Below are 21249 nucleotides of genomic sequence, written 5' to 3'. Positions count from 1 at the left end.
CCTTGCTCTCAGTGAACTCTGGCCCCTCTGCCTGTTTGGGATGCCTTGTGTGCAGCAGCCCTGAGGGGACACCCAGTGGCCCAGGTGGGGTAATTGATTGGGGGGAGCCCTGGAGGCCTGGCCTGCCTGCCACCCTCCCCACACTTGCCATGTGAATAAACAGGCCTGACTTCTGCAGGAGCCCCATCTCTGGCCTCACCCCTTGGGCCCTCTTACATGGAAATTAACCATAGTCTTAAAGTGAAGGAGAAGATGGCTATTGAGCCCAAAGCCCTTGTGAGTGCATCCACATGATGAGAAGACAACAAATAGAGTCCTAGTAAAGGAGGCACCTGTGTTGGCTAACTTTGGATCTATTACCTCTAAAATTTCAGTTTTATGTCCTTACTACAGTATATGTAACAATATTGCTAAAAATGTCAGATGGTTAAACTAATTTTAATGTTTATATTTTGATTTGAATAATTTAAATTTATTTTGGTGATTTCAGTAGAAGCCTCATTCATTTTGAAATATTACTTCAAATACTTGTGTCTGGAAATATGATAGTATTTAATGCATGATATATTTACAATTTATATGGATAACAAATCAAGCCTGCTCTTTAATAACTTTTGCAAAATGCAAGTAAGGACAGTAGCAACATTTTTGAGAACAAAACACACACACATGCAGAACACAAGGAAAATGTGCTTTCAGAAGGGAAAGCAGGGGTCAGATGATAGACATGGTTATGGGGTGTTCACACAGTTGTGCTTTCTGACTGAGACAAACAGATATTTGTTTAAAAAAATGAAATATATTCTATTATTTTGCTATTCATTGAGGAAAGTTGCTATTGTTATAGTAAATATAAAAATGTAAAAATAAAACCCTTCATTTAAGTACTGAATTAAATTCAGTGTTTCCTATCAATTTCCTGATTCCTATGATCTGACACATATGAATAGCTATTTATCCTACATCCTTTTCTCTTTACCTTTTTTAAAAAAAATTGGAATATATTGGGGAAAAATACAGAATAAAAGTACACAGCCTACAGAAAAGTTGTTTGTGGAGAGAGGTTATAAATGAACTAGAGGCCCGGTGCACAAAAATTTGTGCACTCAGCGGGGGGAGGGGGTCCCTCAGCCCGGCCTGTGCCCTCTCGCAGTCTGGGACCCCTCCAGAGATAACGACCTGCTGGCTTAGGCTTGCTCCCAGGTGGCAGAGGGCAGGCCCAATCCCTAGGTGCAGCCCCTGGTCGGGCTCAGAGCAGGGCCGATTGGGGAGTTGGGGAGCTGCCCCTTGTCATGCACAGAGCAGGGCGGATCGGGTGGTTGTGGTGCCACACCTTGTCAAGCACAGAGCAGGGCCAATCAGGGGGTTGGGGAGCTCCCCCCTGTCACACACAGAGCAGGGCCCATCAGGGGGGTTGGGGCTCCATACCCTGTCACACACTGAGCAGGGCCCATCAGGAGGTTGGGGAGCTCCCCCCTGTCATGTACAGAGTAGGGCCGATAGGGGAGTTGGGGCACTGCCCCCTGTCACACACAGAGCAGGGCCCGTGGCGGGGGGGGGGGGGCGTTGGGGCACCGCCTTCTATCACCCACAGAGCAGGGCCGATCAGGGGGTTGGGGCGCTGCCACTCTCATACTCAGGGCAGGGCCGATGGGGAGGTTATGGCTCTACCCCGTCACACACAGAGCAGGGCTGATCAGAGGGTTGGGGCGCTGCCCCCTGTCACACACAGAGCAGGGCCGATCAGGGGGTTGGGGCGCTGCCCCCTGTTACACACAGAGCAGGGCTGATCAGGGGGTTGGGGAGCTCCCCCTATCAGGCACAGAGCAGGGCTAATGAGGGGGTTGGGGCGCCTTTCCCTGTCAGGAACAGAGCAGGGCAGATAGGGAGGTTGTGGCCCCGCCCCCTGTCACACACAGAGCCGCAGGGTGATCAGGGGGCTTGGGTGCTGCCCCCTGTTATGCTAATCTCAGTCCCGGGAGGCCTCGCGGCTCCGCTGATCCCGGTGCTGGGAGGCATATTACCCTTTTACTATATAGAATAGAGGCCTGATGCACAGGTTGGGGCCGGCTGGTTTGCCCTGAAGGGTGTCCTGGATCAGGGTGGGGGTCCCACTTGGGTGTCTGGCCAGCCTGGGTGAGGGGATGATGGCTGTTTGCAGCTGGTCACACACCCTTTAGGGTGGGGGTCCCCACTGGGTTGCCTGGTCAGCCTGGTTGAGGGGCTGAGGGCCATTTTCAGGCTGGCGAGTGACTGAAGCTCCCAACCTGTCCTTTTTTCCTTTTTTTTTATTCTGGGCCAGCTTTAGCTCTGAGGCTCGGCTCCAGCTATGAGACCTCCGCTGCTGAAAGCAGGTTTCTGGCCTTTGTTTACCCTTCTGTATTTGAAACAATGTTGCGGTCTGGCTGGCTGAAGCCCAGCGACTAAAGCAGGTTTCTGGGGTTTTGTTTAGCTTCTATATTTGTAACATAGTTGCTTAGAGTTGCAGCTCAGAGGCCTGTAGCGACAGGTGGGGAATGTTGGAGTCTTCCGTCACTGAAGCAAGCAAGCCTCATGTTCACTTTAAGTTGCCTGGCTGCGGGCCGCCATCTTGGTTGGCACTTAATTTGCATATCTCCCTGATTAGCCAGTGGGAAGGGTAGCGCTCGTACGCCAATTACCATGTTCTCTTTTATTAAATAGGATTAGTATACAAATAACCAAACCTAAGAGCAGAAGCCACTGAAGGTAAAGTAAAAAGAAAAAACACAATCTAAAAAAAATTGCCAATTATATCAGGAAGGTTTTCTTTCCTTTATATATAAAGAGTTATAACAAATTAATAAGAAAATCTCTAAAAATCCAATTTTTAAAAATGAGCAAAGTAGATGGACAAGTGAGAGAAAATGAACTAAATGAGGTTCTGCATATTTAATATGAAAAGATACTGTCAGCCAGATGGAAAAGGTGAAATTTCATGTTGGGAGAAGATGGGGAAATAGGCTGATATGGGTGAAGAAACATACAACTGCTGTGGAGGACAATTTAGCCACATCTGTCAAAATTGCTGATGCATTTCATCATAAACTCAGTTTGTGATGAAATCACAATTGCAGCTATTTATCCCATGCAGATTATTTTATGCAATGAAATAACATACATACGAAGTTATTTACTATAATACTGTAATAGCAAAAAGTATTTTAAAAATGGAAATGGTGGTCAAAAGGGACCCAGTTAAGCAAATTATCATATAGCTCTGCAGTTCTTTATCTGAAACCCTGTGATTTGATAGTGTTTGCACATCAGTGTTTCTTGAAAATTAGAAAGCTAATGCAGTGCTCTTTTTTTTTTTTAATGTAACAACCCAAAGGATCTGAGGCAACACTCAATAACCAAATCCATTAATATTTCTGCAGAGGAACAATGAGCATCCATACTAAGTGGGAGAAATACAACTAATGTCAGTGCATGTTTTGTCACCAAATGAGTTTTCCAAAACTTCAGAAAACTTTTGGTTTCAGAGCTTTTCTAAATTAGGAATTACAGATAGGTGATTGCAGGCATGTTCATCTATACAATGGAATACCATATCACTGTAAATAAGTGCAAAGACAGTTATCATTCTGTCCAGGGTACACTAATTTAAAAAAAAAAAAAAACACATAACAATTTGTGGACAAAAGTTCAGAAAAAGAGTAAGAGAATGTATGCCTTTGCTTATGCAAGCCAAAGAAGATGGCTCTGAAAAGGCTACATTTATGTCTGTTGAGAAATTGGGAGGGCCTAGGAACTATGTGGGTGGGGGAGACTTTTCACTGTATATGCTTGCATATCTGTTCTATGTAAGTATATTACCTATTCAGAGTAAATAAAAAAAATATTTTCACTGTAATTGCTAAACAAAACATGTGTGTGGATTACCAATGGATGCCCAGGCTTTATCCTTGTAAATTCCTCATGCACCATTCATTAAGTTCCAACTCTAGGTGAAACATTAAGCATGGTGCATTGCCCTGATTATAGCTGGTCAATGGTGGTAGGCATTAATATCCTCATTGCAGAGATGAGGTAACCAAGGTTCAGCTAGAACTGCACAACAGTAAGTGGTGAAACTGCCTGAGCCTGAGTTTTATGGCACAAAAGAAATTTTGAAAATGACAAGTAGGTGGTTATTTATTGAGAACATGTGTGGAAGTTATGACCAGATGATGATTCTTTTTTCAATTCTTGGGTCATTTGAGATTCTTCTCTGTTCCGAGTCTTCTAAACATGTCTCATGATACAGCATAAGGAAGCCTGCAGAGGAAGGGTTCTGTGTCCTGGGTGAAGGTGGAGGAGAACTCCTCCATCATAAAGAGCAGAAGCTCTAAGGGGCCCATGTCTGTTCACTATGAACAAACTATCTGGTCAGAGAACGTCCCCCACTCCAGGTTTCTCATGAGCACTGGCTGGGAAGAAAGGTGCTATCGACTGAAAGTTGATGTCCCCTCAAAAATGATATGTTGAAACTCTACTCTCCAGTATGATGGTATGTGGAGATGGAGCCTTTGGGAGGTAATCAGGTTTAGATGGGGTCACGAGGGTGGACCCCTCATAATGAGGTTAATACCTTTCTAAGAGACATGAGAAAGCTTGATTCCTCTCTTTGTCTTCTACCACGTGAGAATACAACAAGACAGCCACCTGCAAACCAGGAAGAGGGTCTCACCAGATGCCATATCTCTTGGCACCTTGATCTTGGACCTCTCAGTTTCAGAACTATAAGAAATAGATGTTTGTTGTTTAAGCCACACGGTCTATACTAATTTCTATGGCAGCCAAAGCTAGCTCTCACTCTTGAAACACTCAACTTCTGGCCTCAAGTACTTTATATTTGAAATTATAACTTGAAATTCATCAGAACTAACACATACCAACTGGATTTGTATTTTCAGTCATTATTCAGTATTCATGTTTTATGATTGAGAGAAGCAACGTAGGACAACACATACATTTTTCTCAGGATGAAGTACACAGCAGGTGTCTGGACCTACTGATGTGGGAAAGTCTGATGGATTCAGTGTCAATACCAAAATATTCAGGATCTCTCCCTTCTCAGAACCCCAATAGTCATGTTCCCATCCACCAGGAACAGGAATTGTATGGGAGGCTTTGAATTAAGCTGACCTTTAGCCAATGACTCCAGAAGAAGTAAGGCAGAAGTAGTGAGCTCTAACAACTGATACAGACTTTGAAGCTGGACTTCTAGGTAATCAATAACAACCTCTGTTCATCCTGGGCCTGTCCCAGTTTTAGCATTAAAAGTTCCACCTCCTGGGAAATCCACCAGTACTGATCAAATAAGGATGACTGGTCACCCAGCCTAGATTTTAATCCCAGCTCTATCACTTCTTAGCTATTTGACCTTGAGCAAATTACTTAACAACTCTGTATCTCACAGATGGTTTCTCAACCTGTAAGATAGGGAGAATAGCCTTAGGTGGTTTTTCAACATCAGCCTGCTGACTGAAGGGTCAGGGGTTCAATTCCTTGACGTCTATCTCAGTCGCAGGCTCGATTCCTGGCCCTGGTCGGGGCGCATTGTGAGAGGTGACCAATTTATGTGTCTCTCTCACACTGATGTTTTTTGTCTCTCTGTCTCTCCCCCTCCCTTTCACTCTCTCTAAAATTCAATGGAAAATAATATCCTTGGGTGAGAATTAACAAACAAACAAAAAACAACAAAAAGATAGAGAGAATAATAGTACCTGCCCCACAGGATTAAGAAGGTTAAATGAGTATTTGTCAATTGCTTAGAATAGTGTTTGGTAAGAGCTCTATGTTTTTGTTAAAATAAATTATTTTAGAGCCTGTTGAGCTATTGTCATAGTTTACAGCCAGTGTGTGCAGCAGGCATTGAGCACTCTTAAATTGCATGACATTGTTGGTGAAGAGGGAAGCGCAAGGAGATAAGTAACTTTCACCAAGCCGGTTATTCCATGAGTCAATATGCTATAAAACAGGGCAAGAGGCCAGCCTTTCATTTATCTCAGTTTAGCCCACCCATCTGATCCTTGCCTCTTGCCCTGACCGGCTAGCACATCGTGGGCTCACAATAAATAACTATGAAATGAATTCATAACTTTTTTTTTAATCCTCATCTGAGGATATGTTTTTATTGGTTCCAGAGAGAGAGGAACGGAGAGGGAGACAGAGAAAAACATTGACGTGAGAGACAAACATCAATTGGTTGCCTCCTGTAAGCTAACCAGAGATCGAACCCACAGCCTTGGTACATGCCCTAACCGGTAATCGAATCCACAACCTTCTGGTGTGTGGGGTGACACTCCAACCAACTGAGCCACACTATCCAGAGAAGAATGCACACCTTTTTCTCACATGGGCCTATTGAGAGTTGCTGGAAGGACTTTGTAGTTTTTCTTTCTCTTGTTTATTTGCAGAGGAGTATAGCTAATGCTAAGGTTGTGGGCATACTACTTACTTATGATGAGATTTCCTGACACCATAAAATGAAGCAACTAGAGAGAAGGTTACTTTTCTTTGGCAGGTACTTATGATCTTGAATCTGAGAGTGACTGGAACAGAGAAATGTATGCATTAATCATAAAGTGGTCAGCACTCTGGACACTGGAAGCCTTGAGAGCCTGTAGCACAGTGTAGAGGCATTTGCACAGTCATTCACACGCCTACAATCAGTCACTTTCCTACCCGCCAAAAACCTGCCTGCACTCTTGGGACCTACCCGGACACATGGGCCTGCCTGCTGAGTTCCACCCCAGCCCGATCCCGAGTCAATGGTGGGGCCAATGGCCGAACCACAGACCTCACGATGTGCAGGCAAGCCTGTGAAAGTCTCCACTCCTGCACTGCTTAACCAGCAGCATATGTTTTTTTGGCTAAAGGTGTTTAAATGAAATCACTTTTTCCATATTACTTTGAAAAGTTTATTTCATCAGCATGAAAATGTTTAATAATATTATTTGGATTTTTTTTAAAAAAAGAAATCACCATTTCAAAGTTGTTTCTTTTTTATTCACTTAAGGAAAAGAACAGTGCTATTTAACCCTTTCCTCAAATGATGCGAGTGACTTTGATTTCGGAGGAAGAGTGCTTTGGAAATCAAACGGCACTAACATCTGTACCAAAACAGAAAGGAAGGCTTGTTCCTGCAGACCTGTACTGGTGTAAGGTGACAGGTTGAGTTTGGTTTGAGTGATGATTGTAATAAAATAGAGCAGGCCCACTGCCCAGCCAGCTTTGCAGGGTCACTGATGTGCCACGAGCAGAGTATGTGCTAATGCCACTCCTGGGGCTGGCAGATTCTGAAACTGTCACAGCTTCTTTCTTCTGGGGAAAGAACCACATTCCCTGAGGGACAAACGCTTAGCTGGAAAAGCTTCAGGGAACTCTTAGGCTGGGCTGAGAGATCCAGCCTTTAACCTCCCTTGCATTCAACAGAAAGCGCCCCTCTCTGATAGTTTTCACTTGGAGCAACAAAATCAGACTGCTCGAAGAGGCAGAAAGCAGGCCTGCTCCTAACTTGCATTCTAGCAGGCCTAGGACAAAGAATATAAAGGGAGGCCCGACTAGTGTAGGTCTAGATATTTAAAAGTTATACAGCAGGATAACAAACTGTTAAGTGTGTCTACAATTCTTCCTTGATAAATACACTGGAAGGCCCAGTACATGTGTAAAATTCACAGACTCCTCAGAGTTCTGCTCCACACATGAGGTCAGCTTAGGGAAAGCTGGGGCCTGTCTCCCAGCTCCCAGACTGTGAGCCATCCTACTGCCTTCCCTCTCCTGGTTCTGTCCAACACCACAAACAGCCCACATCCAAGCTGTACCCTCACTGCCCACACAGCCCTCGTCAGCCACATCTCAATGCCAGACACCAGATTGCCCACAGTCCCTGGAAGGGGGCTTGGGCTGTTTGGGTAGCCATCTAGGGTTCTGGGTCAGCTATCCCGGGGCAATCTAGAAGAGGGAGTGCAGGCTTTGAGTGTTCACATGGACCCTGTCCCCTGGCATAGGTATTGGAAGAGGAGAGCCCAGAGGAGCCCTCTCAAAAACAGGGCCCAGGCGAGCCTCATGCCCAGGCCATCAGCACTGAAGAGCAGACAGAGGGCAAACAACACATGCTACCTGGTCATCACTGAGTCCCTTGACACAGGGGCAACTTTTGTTTCCACAAACTTGGGGAAAGCGGGGAGGAGATGGGTAGGAAGCATCAAACAAATATGCGTGGTACTTTGCTCAAGGGTTGTGAGTGAAAGAAGGCAAGCGTTTCATGCTAACAATATGAATCAGGGTCAGCTATCTGGGAATTGGCACGGGCTGAAAATGGTGGATCAAACTTTTTATCTCTGGAGATATCCCCTGTTCTCCACATACACGCTGTGAAAGATAGGTCAGACATTAAAGTAACCACAAGGAGCCTAACAATATGTTCTTCATAGGTGTGGGACTTTGAAGAGCTTTTCTTTTAAAATTATGGGGGAGGGGTGGCATCTTAATCAAGCAGCCTTTCGAAGTCCTAATGGTTTTCAGGTTTTCTCAAAACCTTTCTATAAAACCAGAAGACACGGATGAATTTTAAAACAATTTAAGCACATATGGGAGAAAAATAGTACAAAATGCCTGAGGTTTGATGAAAAAAAAAAAAAAATCAAGAGCAGAGGAGCAAAAAACAAGTCTCTTGATGAAAGCAAATGAGGCACCGAGCAGCACGACGTGGAGTGGTGACCTCATGTGCGACCCATGCAGACTGTGTGTTATGATGCAAACTGTGTTAACACTTTAGTTCCAAGAAATTTAAACTCTCGTTCTTCCTACATTAACTTTTGTCCATATTACACAAGGCAACTTGGATTTCTTTACACCCCTTCCCCTTTGGGGAGAATCACACAAGACCTGTCCTCTTGCTTCTCATCTATGTGCCCCTAATCTTGTCCCCACATCCAAAGCACAAGAAGACAACAATACACAGAGAAATTTGAAGAGCAGCATGAAAATAACTATGAGTTGAAAGGATTTACCCAGAAGGTTTAAAGCTATATCACCTGGCCAAGCAACCACATAGTTACAAGGAAATATGATAGTGGCTGATATGAAAGGAGCCTTCAGAGGGCGTAAACAAAGGCGTTGGCTACTCCACGGGAAACATAAATCCACTGATGTGATAGAAAACACTGACTCAATTTGAAGGGAATTTCTTTATTGGGAAGATCTATTAATCTGTTGGTAGTTTCTCAGAGAAAGTGATGGCACCCTGCTAATTTGCCTCATTTGAAACCTGTTTGTCCAAGAAGCTGGAAAAGCTATCTTGGGGAATATACAGCAGGCAAGTCATGTTCATTTTTCATCTCGATGATTTTTCTATCCTGTTCACTCCCATTCTCATATCCATTCTCTTGCCAAGCCCCCCCTCTGATCCACAAAATCCTCTTTCAAGGAAAACATTTTCTAGGCTAAGAGAAGGGAGGTGCTGGCTGGTGCCTTGGGATTTTGAGTGGGATGGACAATTGGTCTGCATTACCCAGGCCTTTAAAAACCAACAAGAAGGGTTTTTATCCCAGGTTATCCTCCTCTGCAGACCTGGCTTCCCTGTGTCTCTACTGCTCTGCACCCTAGGACTAAATCTGTAAGATGTTGACTCAAAATCAGGAGTTCAGACCCCAGCTGAGGCTGAGATGATCGGTGGTGCTAAGAGACATTTCCAGCTCCGTAAGGAGAACGAGCAACAGTCTCTCACACCTTTATAGCAGGGGTATGGCAATTTCCCTAATGTTTTCTCAAGGGCTTTTATTTTTATCCAAATAGCTTCTAGCATTGCCAAGTAAAAGGAGAGGTGTCGCTCTCGTCCAAACTATAAGTGAGCACTATAGTCTTATGTGAATCCAATTGAGAGAGAATTTTGCTGGAAGGTCCAAATAACAAACCACTTTTTCCAGATGTCAGAAAGCCTGAGGTCTGCATGAAGGAAAATGCAGCATTCCGGACTTTTCATTTGGTTTGTCTGTGGAAGAAGAGAGATGAAAGGTTTCATAAAGAAAATGTTTGTTTCTACTCATGCTGGGCTGTGTTCTGAGGGCACCCTAACAGCCACTGATTTTATATTTTAGAAACACACTCTTGTGTGAGAGCAGAAATTGTGCTGGGAAAAACAGGACTTGGACTCCAGGTTTTATTTACTGAAATAAAGATTGCAGAAATAGATAGAGATGGAGCAAATGGTTATGTAACATGTTCCTTGTTATAACCTTGTTGCCAGCACTCACATAAAAGGAGGATTTAAATAAGAAAATTCCTGCTCAGAGTCCCAGGGGGCACTAGGGTCTTAGGGATAGCTGCTGGCAGGCGGGGAGACGAGCTGGCCAGAGAAGTGCTTGGTGGCTAAAAGTAGAACTAAGTCATGCAACTGAAAACTAGCCACACTGTGTGGAAACTAAACAGCATCGGGCTCTGCTGATGCTTACTCATGAAGAACTCAGCTTATTTTACTACATTTAGAAAGCACCTAAAATAAATAATAAAACCCAAAGAATGAGATAGATTTTTTAATCATAAAATAGTAACAACAATAAAGCTACAACCTGATACCAGATGTGTTCTCTTCCCACCCTCCTTCACCTGCATTTCTGACTCACTATTTCTTTCCTGAGTCTCTGTTTTTTGCTTGTCTCCTGTATTTCCTCTCAAAACCCAGTTTATCAGGCAAAGGTGTGTCCTCTGTCAGAAGGAAAGTTTTTCTTTGTCCCTTCCAAGTAGCTACCTATGCTTGCCTTCTTTCCAGGGTTCCTAAGTGTTCCCATAGTTACATGCACCCTGTTCATAAATAAATAAATTGACATGAGAATCCCTGCATACGCTTCAATATCTCTGGAATTTAAAGAGTGGGGGAACTTGGGTTCTTAGTGCCACTTCTGACTCTAATTCCTGCTCCTAAATTCCCTCTATTGTCTATTTCTTTTTAAAAAAAAAAATTTTATATGTTTTTATTGATTTCAGAGAGAGGAAGGAAGAGGGAGAGAGAGAGCCAGAAACATTAATGACGAGAGAGAATCATCAATCGGCTGCCTCCTTCATGCCCCCCACTGGGGACTGATCCCACAATCCAGGCATGTGCCTGACCTGGAATTGAACCATGACCTCCTGGTTTATGGGTCTAATACTCCACCATGAGCCACACCGGCCAGGCTCTTACCTCTGGAGTGGGCTGACTTTTTCTGCACTACATCACCCTACACAGGGTATTGTCTCCATTCCATTTATGTCCCCAAAGAAGACTTTTATTGAAGGTTGGGGTTTCTGAAGTCAGGCAAGCAATTACAATGCAAAACAGCACAGAAAACAAGTTAAAATTTTACATCTTGTACCTAAAATTACTGTGGGCATTCTCACTGTTGAAGTGAACATCACCCATTCCCAGATTATGTTCTGTGTCTCTCCTTGGCCCTCTTTCTTGTACCTGCGTGCATCTTCTTTACCAATTCCCAAACTCCTGATCTCCTCCCTCTTGGTCTAACTAAGGAAATGTTGATAGATTCTAATTTTAGGATGTAGATTAAGAGTGTTTTAAGCTATAGAGCCAGGATGCCTAAACTGAAATTCCAGCTCTATTACTTAATTGCTGTCTAGCCTTGGGCAAGTCACTTAACCTCTCTGTACCTCAGCTTCTCATCTGGAGACTGGGGATAAGACCAGTACCTATTTCAGAGGGCTGTTATGAGAATTAAATGAGTTAATATGTGTAAAGTACTAGAATAATGTCTGGCATATAGTAAACTTTCTATAAGTGTTAGTTACTGTCATTTTATTGACTTCACCTCAGTACCTTCCTGACCACACTCTTGTTACTTTTTCGCAATTGAATGATCTAAACAGAAATAAGTTTATTTTCTAAGAAGAATCTGTTTGCTAATCTGAAATTAACTTTTCTGCTTCCCAAATGGATAGTCACAACGTTTACAAAGTAAGCGGAAGAGGTGGACACTTCTGGCAGACTCTCCATGACTGGTGGGCTACCAGGCACTTCTGATGCTGCCATTCATTTATTTATTCATTCATTGCTAAACAAGCACTTACTGTGCACCATATCAGTTTGCTAAAACTTCCAAGACAAAGTACCACAAACCTAGTAGCTAAGAACAACATAAATTAATTCTCTTGAAGATCTGGAGGCTAGAAGTCTGAAATCAAGATGTCAGCATGACCATGCTTCCTCTGAAAGTACCAGGAAAGATTGGTTCCAGGCTTTGCTCCTAGCTTCTGGTAGCCTAAGGTATTCCTTGGCATGGTTTGTCTTCTCCATGTGTCTCTTCACGTCAGCTTCCTTTTTTAAATATATATTTTAATTTTTTTATTGATTTCAGAGAGGAAGAGATAGAAACATCAATGATGAGAGAGAATCATTGATCAGTGCCTCCTGCAATCCCTACAGGGATTGAGCCAGCAACCCAGGCATGTGCCCTTGACCAGAATCAAATGCAGGACCCTTCAGTCCACAGGCTTCCACTCTACCCACTGAGCCAAACTAGCTAGGGCAGCTTCCCCTTTTTATACAGACAGAGCCATATTGGATTAGGGCCCACCCTAATGATCTCATCTTAATTTAATCATTTCAAAAGATTCTGTCTTCAGATTAGCCACATTTATAGCTACTGAGGGTCACAATTCTTGCCATAACATGCATCTACTACATTCCAGAACTTCTAGGAACTGAGAATGTAACAGTAAAAAAGCAAGGTCCCTGCTCCTATGGAGTTTACATTCTGTTTTGGAGGAGACAAATAACAAATAAAGACATAAAGTGTCAGGTGGGGAATAGTTCCATGAAGAAGAAGAATGATGCTGATGAGTTGAGCATCATGGAAGGTTTGGTGTTGCTGCTTTTTATCAAGTGATCAGGAAAGATCCTCTGTTAAGATGACCTTCAACAAGAGACCTGAAAAGTGAGGAAATAAGATATGGGAACACATCAGAAAGAGAGGTCCAGGCAAAGGACACTAGGTATGAAGTCCCTGAAGTAACATTGCTTGAGTTTTCAAGATGCAGCCAAGAGGCCAGTGTGGCAGAGGGAAAGGAATGGGGAAAGGGCAGGAGGAGATGGAGTTAGAGTGCAATGGGGCTGGGAACTTGCACAGAGGGTCTGATAAAGAACAATGGTAAGTTTATTTTTGGCTTTTACTATGAGTCTATTTGGGTTATTATAACAAAAATATAAACAACAGAAATTTATTTTTCACAGTTCTGCATGTTGGAAGTTCAAGAGCAGAGTGCTACATGGTCAAGTGAGGACTCTCATCCAGGTTCGGACTTCTCACTGTAACCTCACATAGCAGAAGGAGCAGGGGAGCTCTCTAGAGCCTCTTCTATAAGAGTACTAATCTCGCCGAGACAGGTTTGGCTCAGTGGATAGAGCGTCGGCCTGCGGACTGAAGGGTCCCGGGTTCGATTCCGGTCAAGGGCATGTACTTGGGTTGTGGGCACATCCCTGGTGGGAGATGTGCAGGAGGCAGCTGATCGATGTTTCTCTCTCATCGATGTTTCTAGCTCTCTATCTCTCTCCCTTCCTCTCTGTAAAAAATCAATAAAATACATTTAAAAAAAAAGGAAAAAAAAAGAGTACTAATCTCATTTATGAAAGCTCTATCCCCAAGACTTAATCATCTCCCAAAGGTCCCACCTCCTAATACCTTGTGAATTAGGATTTCAGCTTGAATTTTTGGGGAACACATTCAGACCACAGCAGATGTGAAACCTCTGGAGTATTTTCAGCAGTGGAGTCACAATTGGACCTATGTTTTGGAAGCATCACTCCAGTTTCTCATTGAAAATAGATTGGTAGTTGGTCAGGGGGAGAGGCCAAGGTAGCACTCGTGACCCAAACTTTACATAAAGAACTGGGTGTTCTTCAACCTTGGAGGCTTCTAGAAACAGAACCCCTTCTTCTTGTGGGGAACCTACACCATGTGGGTCAAGTGTTGTTGACCCTCTCAACCCCCATCCACATGGGTAGCCATGCAGCCAGGCTTGCCCAATTAGAGAACTGCCTGGTGTTAGCTCAAGTTCACAGGGAGGCTGAACCAAATGGAGGCACTTACAGACCTTCGTTGGCTGGTTGTATCAGATTTGTGGGCTTGCCGAGCTCATAGACAAGAAACCTATGCACGCAGGGTCTGATAAAGAATCCTGGGATTGCTGGTACCATCATGTTCACCATCCAGATAGAACTTTCCAAGAGATGGAGAAGCAAATGAGTCCTCCCTGTAGTCCGCACTATATTCTAGGCATGCTTCTAAGATATACAGGTAGATCAACTCACTTAATCCTCACAACCACTGCTATTATTCCATATTATAGATGAGGAAATGAAGCCTGTAAACATTAAAACAAACCACCCTGAGGTCATAACACTAGAAAGTGGGGCAGCCTATATTTGAACCAATGACCTTTGGTTCTAAGAGCCCAAGTTCTTATAAGTACCACACACTAACCAATTGCGCCACTGGATCTCCAAGAGCCCAAGTTCTTAATCCCCACTCTAGACTAAGAAGAATCTTAGGATTACAGTGTTAGAATGGCCTTAAAGATTATTAAATTTAGTGGTTCTCAACTCTATTATACCCAATGCTCCTTTTTATAATGAATGTTTCTTAACATCTCATTTAATACTAGAGGCCCGTTGTACAAAATTCATGCCTGGGTAGGGTCCCTAGGCCTGGCTGGTGATCAGAGCTGATCTGTAGGGTGACCAGTGGGGCAATTGGGGGGCCCCCTACTGGCACCTGCCTTGGCCAGCCTGGCATTGCCTGCTCGATGGCTCTGCCCCCCGCCACCACCACTGGTTGCCTCCCTCTGCAGAAGGTGACTGGTGAGGCAATTGGGGTTGGGGAGGCAAGGGGGATGGCACCAGCCTGCTTGCCCGGCAGCTCCACCCCCAACACCCCACCACCGCCGCCAGTTACCTCCCTCTATAGGGCGACCAGTGGGGCGATCAGGGGGGGCCCTGCTGGCATCCGCCTTGGCAGGCCTGGGCCTGTGAGCTGGGGGCAGTTCCTGGATTGATAGTCTTCCCCCTAGTGGTTAGTGCATAACATAGCAACCAATTCTTCCACCAGTTCAGTTGATTTGCATATTAGGCTTTTATTATATAGGATTCTAAAATGAAACCCATAAACATAATTTACTTGCACTCATAATTTTAAAATAATTAATATCTCTATCTAATTATAACATAAAAGAAAATTAATTTATAAATAAAAAGGTGTGCATTTTACCATATAAATTTTCAAGGATGTCTTCTCTAGAAGACATAAAGTAGGATAGTATAGCAGGAAAAATAAGGTCTTGAAATGGGCGAAAACATAGATTACTGAATGTCCTATATGGCACACTTTTCTCAGTTATCTCTACCTTTTGTTTATTGCATTTCAACTAAAAACTGTACATTTTTACAAAAAAAGCAGTACTGCAAATGACTCTTGTCCATAGAAAGGCAAAAAAATGTCTAGTAGAGTATAATTCAGTCGTGGGCAAACTACGGCCCGTGGGCCAGATCCGGCCCGTTTGAAATGAATAAAACTAAAAAAAAAAAAAAAAGACCTACCCTTTTATGTAATGATGTTTACTTTGAATTTATATTAGTTCACACAAACACTCCATCCATGCTTTTGTTCCGGCCCTCTGGTCCAGTTTAAGAACCCATTGTGGCCCTCGAGTCAAAAAGTTTGCCCACCCCTGGAATTGATTATTTCCCCATAGGCAATGATGAGTTTTATATCTATTTGTCTATTTGTAAATTTATCTGAGCTTCCTATTAATTGATGAGTTAATTAAGTTTCTTTGACACAGGCTATGTTGTCAGATTCTCCAGAGAAACAGAACCAATAGGATATATAGAGCTATATGAGAGGGGATTTATTATAGAAATTGGTTCATACAGTTATGGAAAGTGAGAAGTCCCATGAACTGTTGTCTGCAAGCTGGAAAACCAAGAAAGCCAGTGGTATAATTCAGTCCAAATCTAAAGGCCCGAGAATTGGGCCAATGATGTCCAAAGGCTTAAGAACCAGGAGTGCCAAGCATAGGAGAATGAGGATATTTCAGCGTCAGCAGAGAGAGAATTTGCCCTTTTTTCAACTTTTGTTCCGTTCTGGCACTCAGTGGATCGGATGATGCCTCCCACATTGTGAGGGTAATCTTCTTTACTCAGTTTACCAACTCAAAAGTTACTCTTTTCTCACAGCCGCACTCATAAATAATGTTTACCAGCTATCTAAGCATCTCTTATCTCAGCCAAGCTTACACATAAAATTAACCATTACACAGGCTTATTTTATAGCTGAATGAAAGTCACAATTACAAGCATTTTCAAAAATTATCCTTCAGCATACTTGTATGTAAAATTATTGCAAATGTGGCAGTTAAAAAATCAGACTGGTGAAGAGTCAGACACCAGATTCAGAATTACCATTGGTGATGCCACTTTCCAAATACTGAACGGTTCTTGGTAAAGTGTTGAATAAAAAAAAGCACTATTTTCTCTTCAATATGCACAGTTGCACCATTGTTAGAAAGTCTTATATTTATTAAACTATGAAGAAGCATTTGTGCGCGTATATGCGTGTGTATGTGTTTGCACATATAGTTGAGTCCAGGTTCTAAGTTTAGATAATTACATATATTTGACTTAGATTCTAAACTTGGATAATTATGAACAGGGTTTCCACCCACAAGAATGTCCAAGCCAATAGGAAGCTGTGTGGGTATGAGATCATTCTTCACTGTGAAGGACTGTCCTGGAGATAGCAGGCCACTTACCATCCCCATCCTCCACTAGTAGCTACTAGTTCACCCCAATTGCCACAACAACTAAAAACACCCCCCAAATTTCCATAACCCACTATAGAGGGTACTGCCACTGTTGAGAATTACTGATCTAGTCCAAACATACTTTTGGTTCTTGAATCACTTGTGTGAAAGCTTAAGCACATGCTTAGTCAATATTTGTTAAATAAGCAAAAATCCAAATGAAGGAAGGTGTGGGCATGAATTGTTGAATTTAAAGGCTGAAGAATAATTATCTGTCAGTATACATATACCTTTTATAGCCATAGAAAGTTTCCTTAGGCAACCATGCACTCAGAATGCCTTTTTGTGGATTCTTAAAATACTCAATCTTATCTTGAATTAGCAAAAACTTTAAGTAGAGAACTGCTAAAGTCATGATTGCATACCTAAACTTCCAGGGAACATTATTTCTTCCTATCTTCTGCCCCTTTCTTTTCAACCTTATGGGCAAAGCCCTGTATTGTAACAACTTCCCTGTCCTCAGCATTCACTCCTCCAACAGCAATGAAAATCACCTGTCCCTCTTCTAATAATTCTACAAGAGCCCCCAATTGCCTTTTGCGTATTAAAAATTTTAGTTAAGCCTTCAAGGCCATCCACAAGTGAATTCTCAATATAAACCCAACTTCTACCCTCTGCCCTTTTCTAGCAATGATGGCCACTCTTCTGCACCTCTGCCTTCACAGCAAACTCTTGCTCCCTCCCATTTTCGAATTACTGAGTTGAGAATCACCATCTCTACGAATTCTTTCTAGATTAGCTCAGATAATGCTATTCACACAGATAGTTCTCAAAACTGCATTAGAATCACCTGCAGAGTTTTAAAAATCTCTGCTGGTAGGCTCCATTAAAGCATAATCTCCCCAGAGGTGGAATGCAGGCATTCAAATATTTTAAAACTCTTGGAGATTCCCGGTGTGCAGCCTACTTTGAGAACCACTGTGCTAGTGTTACACACTGCACCTGTATCTTATTAAGGTTAAACTTTTTGTTGCACCTGTAAATGTTTTTCTGGTTTGGACTTAATCTCTCCCTCCTTGGTAAAGCAGAAAGCCCTCAATACACCTCAATCATAAATGTGCATAGGAAGTGTCCCTGAATGTGAATTCTGATTCATGAGGTCTGGGTGTGGGCCTGATATTCTGCATTTCTAACAAGCTATTAAGTGTTCCAAAATACACTTTCTAAATATGGCCACGTCTGTGTAATATCCCTACTATGTTCTCTAACATAGGAATTACTCTCATGCTAAGAATCTCAAGGCATGAAGGAAGGGAAGTATTTTCCTTAATTGGTTTTCTAAGATGTTTTGAATTGCTCATAGAGTATGTAAAACCTTGGGCAAATATTTTTTTACTGGACCCATGTCTAAATAAATAATTTAATTAAAAAACTCTTCACACCCACTAGGATGGCTATAATAAAAGATAATGGAAAATAACAAGTGTGATGAGGATATAAAAACTGGAACTCTTATGCACTGCTGGTGTAAATTTAAAACGGCACAGCTGCTTTGGAAAACTTGCCTCAAATGATTCAAAATAGAGTTACCATATGACCCAGCAATTCCACTCATAGGCATGTACCCAAAAGAATACTTGTTTTCAAACAAAAACTTATACCAAAATGTTCATAGCAGCACTATTTGCAATCCCCAAAAATGTGGAAACAACCCAAATCCAAATGTCTATCAACTGATGAATGGATTAACAAAGTGTGCTATAACCATAAAATAAAATATTATTCAGCTATAAAAACTAATGAAGTGCTGATTCATGCTACAACATGCATGAACCTCAAAATATGCTATGTGAAAGGAACCAGACACAAAAGACTACATAGCACATGATTCTCTTTATATGAAATATTGAAGAATAGGGAAATCCACAGATAGAAAGCACATTAATGGTTTCCAGAAGCTGGAGAAAGAGAAGAATAGGGAACGACTGCTTAGTGGGAACAGGGTTTCCTTTTTAAAAATATTATTCTGTATTAGTTTCAGGTGTACAGCATAGTGGTTAGACAATAATATACTTTACAAAGTGATTTCCCCAAAAACTTCCAGTACCCATCTGGGACCATACATAGTTATTATAATATTTTTGACTATATTCCCTATGCTGTACTTTACATCCCCATGACTATTTTTTATAGGGTTTTCTTTTGGTGTGATAAAAATATTTTGGAATTAGATAGAAATGATGGTTACACACATTGTGAAAGTGTAATTCTAGCTTCTATCCTCTGTAGTTACCATATGCCACTGAATTGCCTACTTTAAAATGCTTAATTTTATGTTATGTAAACCTAACCTCAATTTTAAAGAATTACAAAATCATAGGTCCATGTGAGATAAAGTGATTTATCAATAAAGATTTGGAGTAAAGAATTGCTCATATACTTTGTGATCCAATGAAGTGTATGGTATCCAGGCACCACCTCTTCCTATTGAAGTCCAGGAACTCTCTCTTCAGGTTCTTTGTTGTCAATTACTCCCTTGCTGGCTAATTTCATATATTTCACCATGAGACAAAAAGCAGCCACATTGTTATTACTCACATGACCATGGCTTGTTAGAACCTGTTTGTATTGGAATTATAGACCTAGTCCTTACATTTATTTGACTCTAATTGCATCATAACCATCTGAATATTGGCTTCCAATGACTCTCTGCAAGGTTGTTTCATCATCTGGTTCATGGATTATGACCACAAATACAAGTTTTCCCCAGAGTATATAGACAAATTTAGACAATAGTTTGTGTTCTGGTCATGTTAGATTTACTGTTCAGAATTTTATAAAATAAACATAGAACAGCACATCTTCCAACCATGTATTCTCCTTCATTCTTTCGGCTATAATCTTTGCATTCTTGCAACATAAGCTTTTTTATCTGCACCCTGGCTTCCACACACTGCTACCAATAGGGAGGATAAGAAGGACCTGTGGGTAGAGTGGTAAAAGTCCTCTCCTTCATGCGAGAAATGTTATTCTCTCACCCTGGGCAGCTTAAGACTGACCTGGAAGAGCATGCTGTCGCTATATGAAGTAGAAACAACAAGAGAATACATTTATTAGTAGTACCACTTGTCATTGAGGAATGATAGTCTTAAAAGCCCTTGGAGGAGTAAGCCACCAGTATGTGCTTGAACCTAAGAGTGGCACCAGTATGGCCCTCTCTGCTGTCTGTGGAGCAGCTTTCTCAGCTTGGTGTATGGAAGGAGAGACCTGCACACCTCTCCTCCGTCGATTTAACAGATTCTTTCTCTCTCTTTAAATTGTAAATCTACTGAGCAAGATCAAGTTCTGAGTCTTTAGAAACACAATCTAGGGCCTCAACCAAGTTTAAGTTTTGGTTTTTAAAAAAACACAAATTGTTGCAAATAATAAAGTGGATGTTTCCAAAGTGAGAGATACCAGTGGCTAAGTTTTTTGGGGACACTCTGAGTAAAAGGTGTCCTAAGCACAAAATGAATTGCAAGAGATTTTAAAACTATTTACTGTTTTCATATTGGTCATGGTAGATTTGGTAATGTAACTTAGAAACTGTTGTGTGCAAAGAAATAAATTTTTAGAAGTCTAAAGAAAAGGCAGGCTAAAAAAACTTAGATTAGATATTGGGAAATGTGCTTAAATGGTGAAATGGCAAAACTGCTTAAAAGTGTTTCAATTTTTCAGCGGTTCTCAACCTGTGGGTCGAGACCCCTGAAAATACATCCTGCATATCAGATATTTACATTACGATTCATAACAGTAGCAAAATTACAGTTATGAAGTAGCAACGAAAATAATTTTATGTGATTGGGGGTCACCACAACATGAGGAACTGTATTAAAGGGTCGTGGCATTAGGAAGGTTGAGAACCACTCTAAGTGGTATAAAGCAGTACTATTTAGGACATACTAGTGCAGACTATAAAGGCAAATGTAAGCAAACTGCATATATTCTCATGCCCTAGATATTTTTCCTTCTTTGTATTTCTTCTCCAGATAGAGTAAGAGTAAATACAGAATGAGAATGAGTATATGAAGGCCCTGATGGCCCAGCTAAAATTATCAGACTTTGGCATGGGTGAGCTCATATTTTCAGCCATATTCAGTAATAACTTGATCGTCTACTCACTTGAGCATCATGGACTCACACTAGATGATCTATTCAGTTCATCCATTTTCCCAGATAAGTAAATTGAGGCTTAACAAGATTATACCTTAAACTCAGAGAATAGGAAGCCTAAGATAAAATAATGGCAAAACCCTAACTAGGACTTGGGTCTAGTTCCTGTAACATATCTTGCTTCATTATATCAATAACAAAGCATTTCATTGCTTGCGGAAAGATCTACGCACTTCCACCGCTGCAGAGTGAACAGCCTCCTGTCTGAAAAACTCACGTCTCAAAGTCAACCAGCTATAA

This window comes from Myotis nattereri, assembly GCF_964212035.1.
Source record: "Myotis nattereri genome assembly, chromosome: 2".
Taxonomy (NCBI): Eukaryota; Metazoa; Chordata; class Mammalia; order Chiroptera; family Vespertilionidae; genus Myotis; species Myotis nattereri.
Note: the sequence above shows the minus strand (reverse complement) of the source record.